This window comes from Coturnix japonica, chromosome 1 (assembly GCF_054131305.1).
Source record: "Coturnix japonica strain WE chromosome 1, WE-NBRP24, whole genome shotgun sequence".
In the NCBI taxonomy this organism is placed as follows: Eukaryota; Metazoa; Chordata; class Aves; order Galliformes; family Phasianidae; genus Coturnix; species Coturnix japonica.
In genome coordinates, this window is record NC_140663.1 from 7,582,358 (window position 1) to 7,600,329 (window position 17,972).

At 34.5% G+C, this 17,972-nt stretch overlaps 1 long non-coding RNA gene across 2 annotated transcripts in view; it reads left to right on the forward strand.

Moving 5' to 3' along the window:
- The first annotated feature begins 1,062 nt into the window (after positions 1-1,062).
- The window catches only part of LOC107320426 (uncharacterized), a 70,063-nt gene continuing 53,153 nt past the window's right edge, over positions 1,063-17,972 (forward strand). Inside the window, exon 1 of one of the 2 annotated variants that reach the window (XR_014947864.1) lies at positions 1,063-1,239. This is a non-coding gene — a long non-coding RNA (uncharacterized LOC107320426). The remainder of the gene's footprint in view (positions 1,240-17,972) is intronic. The other variant, XR_001558291.2, reaches the window with a different exon arrangement.

The window sequence follows — 17,972 nt, forward strand, 5'->3', positions numbered from 1 at the left end:
TAGCAATTTTCTAAGTCAAGTATAGGTTGCTCTGCCTCTGCTTTCCCTGCAAGGCATTGTCTGTTTAGTCTATTTAGCTTATATGCCCTTGAGGAGGAGTTGTCTGTATATAGTGTTTAGAACCATGATATTTAATCCAACTGCATTACTACGCATAGTTTTAACTATAGGAATGGTCTCAGTGAGGCCATCTGAAAATTCATTTACTGAATATTAAGCATGAGCACAAACATTTATGGGATTTTATTCTCCAAATGCCAGAAAAGGCAATGTAAAATGAGCAAAATTTAGAATAACTGTCCTGAGCTGAGGGTTGGTTCTATGTTAAAGCAAAAATGAAAATGTTTTTTACCATGAATCAAAAATCAGGTGTATCTGGGATTGCTAGAAATATGAATATTTATCAAGTCATAAATTCATGTTAGTTCAGAATCATATCATGGTTTATAAATGCATTTGCTTTTCATGCTGCTCAAGCATATAATGGGGTTGCTGAGCAGCATGATTGGTATCCAGCTTCAGATAGAACTCATTGCGATCCAGACACAAGACTTTTAATTAACATATCTGTACAGGCTAAGACCTGTTTGTTTATATAAGATGTATAATCTTGTTTGTTTTGTTTTGTTTTGTTTTTTTTGTTTTTTGTTTTTACTTTTAGTTCATGTGCTGTCAGTGAGTACTTGTAAGAACTTGATTTTATTTTCCATGTCTTGAGTTAGTCTGTTATTCTACAAAGTTTTGCTGCTGAAACAGAGGTGGTTCTGAAACACATCATTTACAGGAAAATTGTTCTTTGATTTCTGACACTTGGATATATGCAGACATATTACAGGAATTGTCCATTGTAGGAAAGTACTGGTTACAATTTTGGGAAGATAAGCTTCCACTTAAGTTAGAATTATGGTCTTGCACATTTTCTCATTTCCTAGAATAAAATCCCTTGATATGGCTTTATCAGGAGGGGTGTTTCTGATTTGGCTGTGAGCTGGGCAGAAGGCCCTGCAGGCCATGAGTGATTAGAGCATGAGGTGAGAAGTGTGGCACTGTCAGTAACATGGTGCTGGCATGCATGGATTCTTCAGTGTGTGTCAGAGGTGAAAACAAATTCTGTGCTGGGAAATATAAACCAGATTTCCTTTTGTTGGCCTGAGGTTAGGAAGTGCAGAGAAGAAGAGAGAGAAGGAATGCTACAAATTGAAGCAGAGGTGACTTTTCACAATAAGACTGCTGTATGAGGTAGTGTAAGCTCCCGGAGGGTGAAATTCAGTCTTCTGTATGGGGATAATACATGACTGAGGTTGAATTTGAAATCTCTTTTGAAGACTTTAGGACATCTACAGCTCTGTTCATAAAATCCACTGGCTAGTAGCCCTTGCTTCCCTATCTTTGCTTGATTTAAAGTGTTGAATCCACATGGACTTGACAGCCAGCAGATGAGGTAAGAAGTTCAGTGCACTGAGAAGTAGAAAAAATACACTGCATAGCTTAAACCAAATACTGAATCTGTACTTACTGAGCTGTTGTAAATCTCTATCTCTGTGCATCATGATGGGAGTTGTGCAGAACTTTATTTCTCATTAATCTATGTTAGAGATCTAAAAGATAATAATAATAATAATGGGAAATATGCAACTAGAAAACCTAGTAATATGGAAGCAGAGAAAGGAAAAAGTGAAAGAAACTGTTATCATTCATTCATGCAATGCAATAAACTCTGTCTCTTGTAGCAGAAATGCCCCTGGAACCTGTTGTACATGCTCAGTGTGAAGCAGAGAAGAATTTGGTCAAATATTTCCTTTTTATTATATTTTTTCATTGCAATGAGACATTACATTTGTACTTTTAAAGGGAAAAAATCATTAAAAATATTGCTCAAATAGTGACCTTTATGAATACTTTCCCAATGTAGCTGTTTTGTTTTTAATTACACGTTATGGACAGATCCTATGGCCATGACTTGAGTAAAACTAGCAACTTTATTTAGCTTTTATAGCACCTCAGTGGTCCTGATTATGAAACAAAAAATGGCAATTCCAAACAACAGCACAGATTTCAGTGAGGAGCTCTTATTCAGCCTGAATAAGAATGACCAAAATCTGCTCTCTTTTGGGTAAGAATTTACAGAGTGGTTAATCTTTAAATTAGCTAAGAAAAAATGTGCCATAGCTGATTTTTCCTTCAGTTGTTTCCCTAGAAGTTATAATTCATTACCTAGTCTCCTTATAAAAGGCTAATGGATACTTTAAATTCCTGTAACACCACACCTGCAATTTGAAGAATAAAAGCTAGTGGATGGATTGATTCTTAATGCTTCCTTCCTCCTCCCAATGTGTTAACATACTTCTACCTCGATGGTCACCTGATGTCTTTATTTCTGTTGTTGGTTTTTTTTTTTTTATTTTATCTCTTCCTCCTCAGCTCTGCAGGCTGCCATCCACATGGCATTTCCCTTAAATTATTACATAATTGAAAGTAAGTTCTCCAGCTTTATAGCTGCTATAGCTGCTGTCTTCCCTCTCCTTCTTCTTCTACTTTTTTTTTTTTTTTTTTTTTCCAACAATTGTTCAATTCAAAGTGTGTGGTTTTTTTTGCCTTATTTCAATTTTCACAGTAAGATTAATGAAGGAGCCACTTAGTGAGCTTTTCTAGGCAGGAAACTAAAAGGGGATTATAAATATTGTAAATTCATTGTCTTATTATTTAATGTTACAGTTCCATTCAGCATCATTGGCTGACATCAAGGCATCATTGTTCTAGATCTATATGTTCTTCAGTGGTGTGAAAGCATCTTTTCTTGTGGCGAATCGTGACTATTTTAAACTAAATTGTTCCGTGCCTTTCTACTCTTATGCAAACTAAAGTTTGCTACAGAATAATATTAGCAGATTTGTACTACTGCTTTATTCCTTATTATATCAAGACATTTTTCTGTATATACTCATCTGTTTGCATCTATTAATGATTTCTTATGTACTGTGATTTAAAAAATCATATAAACAGCATCAAACCAAGATGGTAAGACTTTGATATGATTGATATGATCACAGATGTTATAGGATTGTGTTCCCTTTGCTTTGCTTTCTCCATTCTGCTCCCTCCTTTATATATATATAAATATATATATATATATATAAATTATATATGAGTAATATATATATAATATATATATGAGTTTTATATATATATATATATATATATATAGTGATTCCTATTTAAGTAGAGTTTTCCAGTTAATACTGCTAGAAAACTAAACCTACAAAACTGCAGGGTACCTTTCTAGTTAAATAAATAAATAAATAAATAGATAAATAAATAAATAAAGTGATTAATCAGAAGTAGGTCCAATCTAAGGGAATATGAGTATTCAGTTTCCTGCAGAATTGACCTAGCCTAGTCTTGATAAAAGGAGAGGTGAAACTATCATTACCTTATTCTCCCAGAATGGCTGCATGGAAAATGATGTTTCTGTTGTACTTTATTTTGATTTCAGTGTTTTTAATGCAGAATAAATTTAATTTGTGCACAATTATTGGTTTGAACATCTTTGTAAATACTGGCAAGGCTGAGTGTCTGAGCAATAACAAAGAATTTTGAGTTCCACTTTGGTGTGTTCTGATAACTTATTCTGAGGAAGGAAAGGTCTTTTTCTTAAGCTATTTAAATACTTTCACCAGATAATTTACACCTTTGAAGACATAAACTATATCCCCTCTTCTAAGTATTTGGTGATCACTTTAATGACAACATAAAACTTTTGGCATTCAGTAATGTCTCTGTCTGATCATCTCCATCTTAATGCACTGTCCAAAACTTCTGCAGAGACACTGGGCATTTTCTATGCCAGTTTCTATAACTGAAATCTATTTGGTATGTGTCTCAGGGTTTTAGAAATATAACTTAATATCACCACCCCCACCCAAGATATACCATATAATCTGTATGTTTGTAATTTTAATTTCAAAATGAATTTGCTATCACTGGGGTAGAATTTCCACTAAGATGCAAAATGTTAAATATTCAACAAGGAAGTTAAACTTTCTGTAAGGAATAAAAACTCTTGTTTATAGTTGCCTCATTTGTCTCATCTTTTAGAAGTACATTACCTAATTATTTGATAAAGCATTTGCTACTCTTAATCTCATATAATTAAAGATTGTTTAGAATGGGACATACAGCTTTTAGAAGCAAGTGGTTCAGGACTACTGAAGGAATCATAGAATCATAGAATGACCTGGGTAGAAAAGAACCTCAAAGATAATCTAGTTTCAACCCAACTGCCATGGGCAGGGTTCCCAACAATTAGACCAGGATGTCCAGAGCCACATTCAGCCTGGAATGTAACGAAATTTAAATTATTATGTTTTTTGTTGTTGTTGTTGTTTTTTAATATACATATTTTCTGAAAATGTGTGCAAGATATCAAATGTATCATACTTGTCTGTACACAATGTTTAAAAACTCACATGCTTGCATTTTTTATGAAAAACATCCAGGTTATGCACTTGAAATATTTTCTTTCTTGTATTTCCATCAATTTCTTTTTACTACCTTTCCTTGAATAGTAATTGGAATGTTTAAAAGGTTAACAATAGTAGACATTAAAAACTGTTCTAGGGATTGAAGTATCAGTTAGAGATGGGTATGTAATAATTTGATAAAGGTCCTTGGGTGGACAATAAATCCTGCTTCTCGTTTTCACCCTTAAGGATTTGTTGGCAAACTTATCTCTGACTCATGAAAACTTTATTCTAATAGGCATTTTATGGTCTAGGCAAATCATTGTGGCAATTAGCTTACAATTTAACACTGAAAGCAGTGTGTTTTTGTGAAAAGCCCAAGAACTAAAATAATTGGATTTAAAATAAGTTGGTTTTCAAACACTGCAGTGATGATGTAGGATTCATTTTAACTACCCAGAGAGAATTAAATCAGAGAACCTTGTTCTTTGTGATGCTGATTATTTGAAGCTGGGGAATACAGTTGAAAGGATATAGCTGCAATTTAATGTGATTAGCCTTCCATATCAAGTCATTGGATAATTTTAGACCTTGTAAGACACTGCTCTTATAGTGTTGATATTCACTGGCCTTTGGGAGCTGACTGAAGAGGGATGATGAGAGTAAAATAGATTTGGATAACATTAGAGACAATTGGGGCAAATGTATGCAGATTTTCTTATTTAAACACAAAAGAAACCTGGTTTACATGAAATGGAATCTGGCTGTATTGTGCAGAAAATATACACATCACAACTCCCTCTGGTATATGCAACAAACATAAAGAAAAAGCTTGAGGCTTAATCCATCTCCTCAATTTCATATTACAGATTAATTAGTTTCTGCATTACAAAGAGAATGTTAGCAGGTTTACAAAGAGACTGTCAGTAAAATTTGAAGTACTGGGAAAATATTGTGTTTCACATTAGACCTGCTCATAATCTATTACACGAAAAAATCTGTTTCTCCAAAAGACATTCCTGAGAAACTATGACCTAGCAAAATTGATGTTAATACATTTTGATTTCATGAGAAATTACATAGGCTTACTCCAAGCTATTCTGTGAATTTATTACATTGTACACCTTGTTCTATCATTGTGTAGAATACTTTCAGTTTTACTTTTGTATCAGCAATTTTTTCAATCATTAGTGAAGTCGAAACAAGTGACCTCCAGACACTGAACGTATCTCTGCGCTAACATATGAAAGGTGAACAGATCATTCTCTTGTCCTGACTCCTGGGTGCATGGAATGTCATGCAGCTTTATTTCTAAAACTGGTTATCCTAATCAAAGTACTTGACTGTTGTAAACTACCAACAAGGAATGATGCACTGTTTCACTACCCTCTGGACTGTGCTCAGAAATGGAGACTGTGCTAATTGGTCCACGTCAAAAGTTTAGGCAGTGTGAGTGATGAAGTTTCTCAGTACCTGGAAATTTATCAATATAGTTTTTAGCCTTTGAGAGTCTATGTGGATTTCATCTAAGGTTGATTGGGAAAGACAAATTTTTAAGTGCTGTACGGTAGTCAACATGTATGGAACTCATAAGAGAAAGGAGCTTATATTTTCCTTCAAAAAATGTTCATGAGCCCATATATCATAACATTTGTAAACTTTTGTATTTATTTCACTATCTGGAAGATTTCCAAACCTCAAACTTCTACATTTTTCATGAAACATATCTTAATAATTTACAATACTCTTGTTCCAATTAGGACCAATTTTTTGGGTTATGGACCTGTATGAAACCAAGTGGTTCTTACAAGCTGAGTTTCTTCTGGGTTTACTTCAGATCTTCCCAAATTATTTTCTTGCAGATAAGAAATTAGATCAGCTTTGTTTGAAACTAGACCCTAGCACAGCACAAGAGGATGTTCAGATTTCATAACAGTTTACACATTTCTTTTTTTTATATGGAAAAACAAAGATGTGAGTTGTGCATGATATCCATTGTATATCAAAGTGATATATTTGTAGAAACTCACTGGAATCCCAGATCTTAAAATGAATGTACCAAATTCATTTTTTGCATTTCTTTCAGGTGGTGATATTGCTATTATTACAATCTTATTCAGTGCCTTTATTCTATTTTATTATTATTATTATTAAATATCTGTGATACATATAGAAATCTATAAGAAATCTGGTATGAAATACTTTGATGAACTCTAAAAATATGCTTTATAAGTTACTATAATTGTTTACGATATTCTTCATCTCTTCATTCTTGTTGGAAGGGAAGCTGTAAGGGGAACTCTATATGTGAACATACGCAAGGGGGAATTGGTAGTTAAGATAACTGAGGTTATTTAAGAATATATCATATAAACCATTTTCCTTTTTTTTTTTTTTCATAAGATTGCAGTAAGATATCAAAAAAAAAAAAAAAAGAAGAAGAAGACTGGATATACGTGTGCTTTTCTATCAAAGGGTAAAGAAGAATAAATCTGGTGTTATGAACTGTGTTAAAAAAGCTAGTTTCTAATTCTGAAGTCACCTTTATTAGTACTAAATTTCACAAAGCCAAAGGGACTTTGGACACACAGTGAATCATAAATACTTTGTGAAAGAGGAGAAATCTGTCAATTTTGGAACAGACTTGAGTTATGCCAGAATTGTCAATTCCTGAAAAAGTTCACATCTATTAATTCTTGTAAAATTCAATCACATTATTTAGGACCAAAAAACAGATTTGCTCTGTTAACTAAAATTTACTTCACTGAAAGTAGCACGATACATGAATAATATATTGAGCTACTGATGCCTGGATAGATTCCATTCTATTGACTGAGCAAAGCCAAATTTAGATTTAGACATAATTTAGCTAAATTTTTAACATAACTCCTTCTATCAAAATAGGTGATGATCACCAAGAAGATGCTGCACTCTCAGCACATGTTGAATTTTAATAGGTATTACTCTGCTGAGCCATTTTGCCAGGATATGGGCTCACATTTTATGAGTGCCAGCTTTTTTCCTTTCTGTAAATCAGTCATTTCTCCCGTTCTCAGATGAGGAAATGAAAGGCACAAAATGTGTTCTCAAGTGTAAAAAGGGAATCTCAGTCTATTACATAAAGCATTCTATCATCTCTCTTAGCATACATGTAAACAAACATGGGTCATAATTGAGATTTTTATCAATATACTAACAATGTCGTTATAATGATTTGTTTTCATCTTCAATAAGGATTTGCCACTCTTACAAAGCAGAAGAAAAAAACCTCTAACTATACAATCTCTCTCCCTCCAAGGGATTAAGAAATCACTTTGGTTAGTTTGATTTACTTTTCTTTGAAGAGTAAAAACCTTTAAAAGATATCCTTTAAACTCATGCTTTCTCTCTGTCCTTATATTTACCAACATTTCTCTAGACTTCTCCCCTTAAGCATGAAATAAAATAATTGCACATTGGAAAATAATAATAATAATAATAATAATAATAGGGAATAGTTGACTGAAAGAAAGGCTTGAAATTGTTTAAATAATGAATTTCACACTGGAGTATTCAAGTGAATTTGAGGAGATTTAAAGCATGTTTTTATTATCCCTTTTTTTTTCAGTCATGTTCGTTAGATATAGTACAGTGTCTCACATTAGCAGCTGTTGTTTACACCTGAAGCTATTTTAAAATTCTAGCATCTCATTAGATTTTTTTCTTCCATCACTTTCTTGATACTTTTACTTCTGAAAAATGAGGCCTTTATAAATTAACTCAGCTTGTGCACATTTGACCCCAATTTTTGAATGTCTTCCCAGGTCAAGTACTTTTGTGAGAACAGGGTCTTTCTTTAAGCCCCTAAGCAGTCTGAGTACCCATGCCTAGCTTACCATGAACACATCTTTAACCATAAATGTTTTTTCTTCAAATTTCATCTAAACAAATGAATCTAGTGCTTAAAACAATTACAGGTAATTACATTTAATGTTCTACCCTCTGCTTCCCTAGTGACCAAGTGACAAAAGAAAAAATCTGTTAGTCCATAATAACTCATATATGTGTTTTGATAAAGTTAGGTGAAAAGCTGTTTTGTTCTGAAAAATCCAGCAAATATTACCTTCTGCTTTTTATTATAATTATAAATGTAAAAATGTTATTGTTATATATGTACGTGACCATCTCTCTCACTCTGTCTTACCAGTTCCTTCCACTGTTGGGAGCTTTTCTTCTACAACATAAGTGCCAACATATGGTTGCATTCTGTAATTTGAACTCCTAGCTGAATCTATGAAGTTCATTCTTTAGTCTCCACCTTTGGGACATCAGTAGGTGGTAATCTTAGCAACCTGGATGTGATATCACCATTGTGGCATTTTCATTGACACAGCTCTGCTACAGAGACCCTCTGCCCCCTGTATAATTCCTGAAAAATTAGCCTCTCATTACAAAACATTAAATCACTTGTCACTCAATCCTGTAACTTGATGGAAGTGGATATGTGGTAGGGTAAAAAGACCCTTGAAGGATTGAAATTGGCACTTCCCTGTTGGGTGATATGGTCTCTGGATGGGTGGTCTTTCTGGATCTCTTTTCAATACAGGTTCTCAGGCAGGTACACAACAGCTGTAGAGATGATTAGAAAACCTTAGTTTAGCATGCACAACATTTTATGAGTTTTAAAATATCAACTTTATTATTCTTATGCTTAGTTATATTGGCAGTGGAAAGGATTGTCTTTGATGAACAAGTATTTTCTTCACTGTAAAAAAATCTCTCACAAAATCTTCCCTCTTGGGTGGTTTTTCACTACCTAGTTTGAGTTGCTAGAGAATGTCTGAGTTGCCCATTCTTTATTCCTTGAGATGATTTAGTATTTGTAAAATCTAAACAATGTGTTTCATATTTCTTATTTGCCAAGAGAGACTTCAGAGGCAAGAAAGAACGCTGTGCTTTTGGTTAACGTTTCCCATGAAAGAAGTATGTCTCAGATAATGGTCCTGGGAAAAGCAAGGCAAAGAAATCTGTTCAGCAGTAGACTGACCAAAGAGATCAGCAAAGTGAAAAATGGTTTATCTTGTCTGCATGCTGAATACCATCAACCTGTATACTGCAGCTTTGAAGTTCACCTGAATTGTTATCAGATTTATGTAAAGAGGAAACTACTTCTAGGAACTGAAATGCTAAAAAAAATATTCACACTCCTAACAAAACATTAATAGTTAGAATCCAATACTCAGAGACAATGAGGCATGGTAAATATATTCATATAAATTAATGCTGGAATTAAAGCTTAAGGAAGAATTTAAGTCATTTTTATGTGTTTTTTTTTCTTTATATTTAAAATAGTAAAGAAACATTAGACATTCAGATAATAAACATAATTAGTACTTACATAGAAGTTTACAAAAAAGATGAGATGATACACACAACATTTTGTTTTTGGGAGATTATAAGTTGTAACAGCCCTTTTGACTACTGCTCATAGGCTTTTCATAAAACAATATTAATGTCAATGTTACCATACTGTAGAATATTTATACATTTTGTTAACTTAAAAATGGGATAACAGTTTTTATGACAGTTAAACAAATTTGTCTTTCCCTTTTGAAGTCAGTTTTTATAGGTATATTTTATTTAAACTATGGTTTACACATGTAATAAAACTTCACAGAAAATGAAAGGGAGTAAGAACTCCTGTTTAAGTCAAATATGAGAATCCAACAGTGTTTAGATGCATTGTTTGTAAGAACAAAAAATATGTCTATTCACTTTAAAGGACATGAAATGCATTGCTGAGCATGGTAAAAAGAACAACCTGACAAAACCAACCAACCAACCAAACAAAAAATACACCACCACCACGACTGCAAACTAAAGTATTTCTGGTATCAGTTGCCCACTGGCCAGTTTTGTTAAAGATAGTGCACGGAAGAGATTAGTTCCCTAGAAATATCACAATCATTTTTCAAGTACATTCACTGCTCAGATTCTTTGGGGATGTTTTGATTCACTTTCAGTCTATTAGCTACATATGTAAAGCACCATTTTGAAGTGTTTACCAGTGAAATTCTTCTGGCTTTTCACCTACTAATTGCGAGCATGGAACTACTCATTTCTGAAACAAGACCAGAGTTTTTAAATCTTCCCTCAGCTTAACTCAAGTTGTAGAACCATATAGTGCATAAATTGTGATCATGATGATGCAAAGCTTTCATCATAGTTGCAAAAGGCAGATGCTGTTTCAAACATCTTTGAAATCTTGACTGATAAAAGATTTAGATCTGTTTTTAATTATTGTCAATGTATTTGGCAAAGGTTAATATTTTGCATGGAGAAAAAGATCAAGCTATAATTCCTAGATTTAAAGCATGGACTCCAGCATATTCTTAACTGCGCCTTCCAGTGCTAGAGAAAACACATTTTAGAAACATAGAGATTTGCTGCTTGTTTGAGAAATGTAGAAAGCTTCTAATGGCTTGTTTAGTTTATAAACAGAAAGCTTAACAAAATAAATTCAACAAAAATAGTGTAACAAGCTTTTTTTTTTTTTTTAAAAAAAAAAAACAAAACTAAATCAAGGGGGTTTTTTTGTTTGTTTGTTTGTGTTTTTATTTATGTTTTATGAAAAAGAAAGATCCAGATTGATAAAAAGAACCTAATTTTTCTGCTCTGTGTTTCAAATTCATAAACAGTTCATTGCTCCTAAAGTCAATCTATTAAAGCAGTGGGTTTTACACATTTTTAATGATAAACTTGGTGAAACACAAACACAAAAAGTTTTGCAAATTCTGTTTTATTTCAACTCTTGCCAATTGTACGGCCTACATGATAAATACTACTGTCATACCAAGTCTTAGTTGGGTGTCACATTCTAGAATATGACCAGCATCAAAAATTAGATATCTTTTTTCAACAATATCTATTTTATTTTGCTACAAATACATAAACAAATCGCATTATATGTTTGATATTCTAAATTATTTTAAAGAAGTATCTTTATAAAACATAAATTGAGTTGTCATACCACTGTAAAGTCTATTTTTAAGATGAATCAATACTCTAAGCATGAATATTTAAGAAACATTTTAGAAATAAGGCATGATTCCCATAAGCGGTAAAAAAAAAAATAAAAAATAATAATAATAATAATTGTCTGCACATTCCACATAGCAAAATAAACTGAAGTATCATCCTTGTGAAAAGATGACCTGTCCTTGTTTGAATAGAGAAACTGGGAGAGTTCAGTGTGGTCAAGTAGGAGTCATCTTTAAATGTATTTTGTTAGAAAAAGATAAATGCTAAAATGAGCAGTGGAAGGAAGAATTAATTCATACGCTATTTGGTTTATAATATCACATCTTTATCCTCAGTTTTCAAAGTGAATTGTGAGAGACAGTGATACCAGTCACGAAGTGCAAACTGTTCTGTTTTCTTTACATGATTATGATAGGACTGTTTGTGAACCATACAGCAATGTACACAAAGCTGTTAATTTCTTGTGAACATTGAAAAGACACATTAATTCAGCTTACATCTAAGTTTTTCAGAGCCTTTTCTTAATTTTTGGAATATTTGAAACAAGCTTATGTGCTCTGGAAACTGGCCAGCCTTCATGATATTGATCATGGGGTTAAGGCATCAGTTTCCAACTATTCTTATTTCATTTTGTTTTTGTTGTTGTTGGTGGTTTGTTTTTTTGTTTGTTTGCTTGTTTTCATTTTTTCTTAAGGCTACCATAGTGATAAATTCATGTACTCACTCTTTTAGCTTTTCATTTTCTCTAATCCTTCATGTGTGATATCAAACAGAACACACCCAGAAAATAATTTTTGTTTACTTAAAATGTGTTGTGTGTTTTTTATGCTTTCGCAGAAGATGTCATTGGCTGGATGACAGTTTGTTTGAAAACTGCTTTAACTACTGAATTAATAAACAGTGCTACTTACAGATCGTGACAAGATGTTTTGCATTTTCACTCCCCATTTTTGTATTTTTCAGACATGTGATGAAAACAGCATTCGGGGCTAGCATTTAATAATTTATTTTTAACTAATATTTATGTCTCCAAATTCATTCCTGGTGTAAGATGTGAATATGGATGAGATTGACCCATGTTCCTGCATTTTCACAAACTTTCTGCAGAAGACAGTTGTCTGCACTAGTCTCTGTGGGAGAGCTGTATCATATGCTAACTTTGAAACAAGATTAAAGGGATGGTATAATAGTTTTCCTAGCTCTAGTTCAATGATTCTTTATGATGTGACTATGAAGTCAGCAGTCAAAAGATAAATAAAAAAAGATGAGCTCCCATACCCAAGGAATTGCAGTTGTTCATGTTGCACAGAAGAAAGAGAAATCAAATCACTTTATATATACACGTGTCAATTCAAGAATAGGCAAGAAATCTCTTCTTATCCTCTGGAAGAGTTTGTTGGATTTCATGATACTTTTCCTTATAGATGTGTTCTTTACTCAGACATTTTTACAACTGCTATGGCAAGCCAGCATGCTACAGCAAGGAGATTCTCTCTCTTGAAGTAATGGGCTTTGTAGTTTCACTGAAGTTAAATGAAGAGGAATTTTCTCCTTGTGAGTCATTAAACTGCTTTCTCCACACAGTACATTCATAAACGATTGAAAATTGGGGACTAATTAGAACAAAAACAAACCCCAGGAGATTAAGGGCACAGTTTCATTGTATCTCGCTGTGACTTTTGGACTTCAGTTCGGATGCACTTTTGAAGATTCCCCTCTGTACTCTCTCTTAAATGCTGAACCATTGCCCATGAAACATCATTAATGAGTACAGGTTCCCCTAAGGTTAACTCCTGCCATTCTAAATGTATTTCGCTAATGCAAAGAAAAATGATCATTCTAATTGTGTGGTCTTCTGTATTATCTGCTATGAGGCCAATAAACCTGAAAAAAAATCAGTTTGCGAAAATCCGCTGTAAAACATTCCCCAAAGCCATGGTTACCATCTACAGAGACATTTTTTAGCCTCTCCACAGATAAAGAAAAGCACTTAAAGAACGAAAGGTTTCGATTGCCGGTTTTATACTAACTAAAGATTGGCTCTAATGGAAAATATTTTAATATTGGCCTGAGCAATAGAAAGACATTTGACAATTAGACTTCCATAAGCTGTTTCAGGGCTGAAACAATTTTGTCTATTACACAGAAGAAAAATCTTTCAGAAATAACTAATGAAGAAATTAATAAACCATATAAGCACATGCTATCAGTATTTTTTCATCGTGAAATTAGAACCACCCAACAATTATCGTGGGTTTGCAAAACCCCTAAAAAGTAATGTGTATATATAATAAAGTTGTCTTGTGTGATGATGGCTTACAATGTGGTGTAATTATAGCTGTCATAAACAAAGTGATAGTTAATTAGCACAAAATGTCCAACAGTTTATAGGCCTTGGCTTTAGTTTTAAATTCTGAATGCGTAGGAGCTTTCAACAAAGTTCAGTCCTGCTGCAATTTCCTGCAGTTATCATCTACTCCAGTATATACAGAAACGTACATTGTGTTGTAAAATAAGTTCTGCTCCACATTTTGATTGTGTCTTTTATGGGCACATAAGCAAAGCCTTTTATACAGCTCATGTATAAAAGCAGAATAGAAAGTTCTTGCACTGTTTCCACTTCTCTACTTGCCTTGCCTTTCTCCTCTCCTCTCCTCTCCTCTCCTCTCCTCTCCTCTCCTCTCCTCTCCTCTCCTCTCCTCTCCTCTCCTCTCCTCTCCTCTCCTCTCCTCTCCTCTCCTCTCCTCTCCTCTCCTCTCCTCTCCTCTCCTCTCCTCTCCTCTCCTCTCCTCTCCTCTCCTCTCCTCTCCTCTCCTCTCCTCTCCTCTCCTCTCCTCTCCTCTCCTCTCCTCTCCTCTCCTCTCCTCTCCTCTCCTCTCCTCTCCTCTCCTCTCCTCTCCTCTCCTCTCCTCTCCTCTCCTCTCCTCTCCCTCTCCCTCTCCCTCTCCCTCTCCCTCTCCCTCTCCCTCTCCCTCTCCCTCTCCCTCTCCCTCTCCCTCTCCCTCTCCCTCTCCCTCTCCCTCTCCCTCTCCCTCTCCCTCTCCCTCTCCCTCTCCCCTCCTCTCCCTCCTCTCTCCCTCTCCTCTCCCTCTCCTCTCCCTCTCCTCTCCCTCTCCTCTCCCTCTCCTCTCCCTCTCCTCTCCCTCTCCTCTCCCTCTCCTCTCCCTCTCCTCTCCCTCTCCTCTCCCTCTCCTCTCCCTCTCCTCTCCCTCTCCTCTCCCTCTCCTCTCCCTCTCCTCTCCCTCTCCTCTCCCTCTCCTCTCCCTCTCCTCTCCCTCTCCTCTCCCTCTCCTCTCCCTCTCCTCTCCCTCTCCTCTCCTCTCCTCTCCTCTCCTCTCCTCTCCTCTCCTCTCCTCTCCTCTCCTCTCCTCTCCTCTCCTCTCCTCTCCTCTCCTCTCCTCTCCTCTCCTCTCCTCTCCTCTCCTCTCCTCTCCTCTCCCCTCCTCTCCCCTCCTCTCCCCTCCTCTCCCTCTCCCTCTCCCTCTCCTCTCCCTCTCCTCTCCCTCTCCTCTCCCTCTCCCTCTCCTCCCTCTCCTCTCCCTCTCCTCTCCCTCTCCTCTCCCTCTCCTCTCCCTCTCCTCTCCCTCTCCTCTCCCTCTCCTCTCCCTCTCCTCTCCCTCTCCTCTCCCTCTCCTCTCCCTCTCCTCTCCTCTCCTCTCCTCTCCTCTCCTCTCCTCTCCCCTCCTCTCCCCTCCTCTCCCTCTCCTCTCCCTCTCCTCTCCCTCTCCTCTCCCTCTCCTCTCCTCTCCTCTCCTCTCCTCTCCTCTCCTCTTTTTTTCTTTTCAAGTATGGCAAAACATGACCTCAAAGAATTCATAAATGTCCATGGAGATACCAACTTAGTGACCTAGGACTATTAAAATAGGTGAAGTCTTTCTAATCACAGGTAGAATAAGTGTCAGCAAGAGAAAAGTTGCATTTATTTTCCCTTAATTTTTTACTTGAATTACTTTCTGTTATTCTTCTAAAATATAAAAATACAATAATAATATATACATATTCACTCAATTGCTTATTTTGGTCAAACACACAATGGAAAATCCTGTAAAACACAGAAAAATTAGTATTTTTAATACTACGCCTCATCAGTGTATTTCATTAGGTTTATTAGGTGTATTTCATATTTTATTGTTCAGTACTTTAAATTCTTCTAAATTAGTAAAATTCCTTCCTAAAGCACTGTACTTCTACTGGATTAATTACACTAGAAAAGGAAAGTGAAAGATGAAGGGTGTTGGTTTTGTTTGTTTGTTTGTTTGTTTTTGGTTTTTTGTTTTGTTTTTTTTTTTCTTGTTTTTTTTTTTTTGGGGGGGGGGGGCAGGGAGGGAGGAGAATGGGGTTGTTTTAAATATCAACTCTGTTTATTTGATCTTTGTAATTAATCTTTTATGGGAATTATCCTCTGACTGTATCCATATATTACTCTTATCAGAACTTCCTATTTGGTTTCTTTGAAATTTTTTTGTAGTTACTACAGAGATTTATTATTATTATTATTTACTATTACATCAATTTGTATGTAAAGATATTCTGTTTAGTTATGTTATTTTGCAATTTAATTATTTACCATCAGATGATTTTGTTATCATTTGATATTTTTTCTGATTGATAACTGATTGACCATCAAGAAGTAGACACAGATGTTACTCTCCCTAACATAGGAAATTATAAGTAAATTAATAAATAATATCAGCAAAGCATTAAAAAATAAAATAAAATAAAATAAAATAAAATAAAATAAAATAAAATAAAATAAAATAAAATAAAATAAAATAAAATAAAATAAATAGGATAAAATAATAAGATAAATAGGGGGGTGGGGTGGGAAGGGGGCTATCGTACAGCCCAAATATTAAAACAAATAGTTATCAGATGTTTGTAGAATATTGATCCTTAAGAGGAGAAAAAGAAATTTCTCACAGACATTCCATATTTTTAGTGGCTGCACACTGAAGGGGGTAAAATAATGTATCAATAAATAATGTACATTGCAGTGTATGTACAACAGCAGACAGGGCAGATGAAAGAAACTGCTGTTCTAAAGGAAAAAATAGGTAATACAATTATAGCAAAATACACATAATTTGGGGTTATTTATATTTATTTGAGTACTGTCCATTGACATAATATTTTATACTGGATTGTAGATTGATTGAAACAATATTGAGTAATGAAAATAATAATAATAATCTCTGATTTTAATGTACTTCATTTTTGTTCTTTTATCCTAATTTAAGGAAATGATCTAAAATAAGAATAAGCTCCCTTAGGAACTGATGCTGTTTTGCAAACCTACTGATCAAATCCTGAGTAGAAAAATAGGTCGTAATCCTATAATTATACATGAATACATCTTCTTTTTGTGTGCAGTGGGAATCTCACTTTATTTTAGCAATTTAAAATGTTTCATCTGGTAGCACCTTGGGAACTCCTTACGGTCAATGATGTTGACAAAATACAAATACTTCTTGTCCTCACTCCATTGTATTCTCATTAATGTTCATGATACAAGTATGGAAGTACAACTACTGCAAACATAATTCAAATATTCATGATAAACAGAGTAGTTTAATGATTTTGTGTTTCCATCTGGTGATCTTCTGTCTGGCAAAAACCTCCACCAAAATTAAGCTGTAACCACATCAATTGTGGAAATGCCTTAATAGCAGTCTTCATTTCTGCCTGGTATTGAAAGTTTTATGAATTATATTCAGAAGGCAGATGTCAGGCTACCAGAAAATAAAGATGGTATGAGGAAAGTACTATCCCTGAATCTTATTTTGGCTTTCGGAAGTTTGTAGAATGACCATGATGGATGATGACGAGCTTGGTTTCAACAAAATTTTTGTACCATTAATTCTGCCCTTACTCATCTGTTGGGTACAACAACAGCAACAACAACAACAACAAAAACTTGACTGCATGCTTCTGCTAGTAGTGGAAGCATAGGAAATAATTAACCATTTTTATCTTTTTTTTTTTTTTTTTAATTTAAGATTTTGGGCAGCTACAAAATTTCTGAACTTGACAAAGAGACAAACTTCTGACCTATAGTGCTCAGTTTCTGATGTATGAGAAGTAATTCTAGAGGGACAAACAAAAGAGGAAGTATATATTATTTGGTTACCCTTAACTTCAAGTAAAATTGGTTTTATGAAAAAAATAAAGTTCTTATTTCCATCTCGCCACAGTGCAGTGTTTACTCACAGTTGCCTCAGAGGTAAATAGCAGCATTTCCACACGCTATCCTTATCACATTCACAAAGTCAATCATGATTATTTTGAAGAATTGCAGTAGCAGATGACTTAATCTGGCGAGTCTGAATCCTGGTTTTAAATGCTTTTATATTCAGAGTTAATACTGCTCTAATAATTAAAAATAATGATTAATATAAGAAGATGCCTACCATCTGGCTGTTTTCTAAATAATCATTAATATTGTGGTACTCATTTTCTTTTAGCAGAGTTTTAAGATCTACAATTTGCCTTATA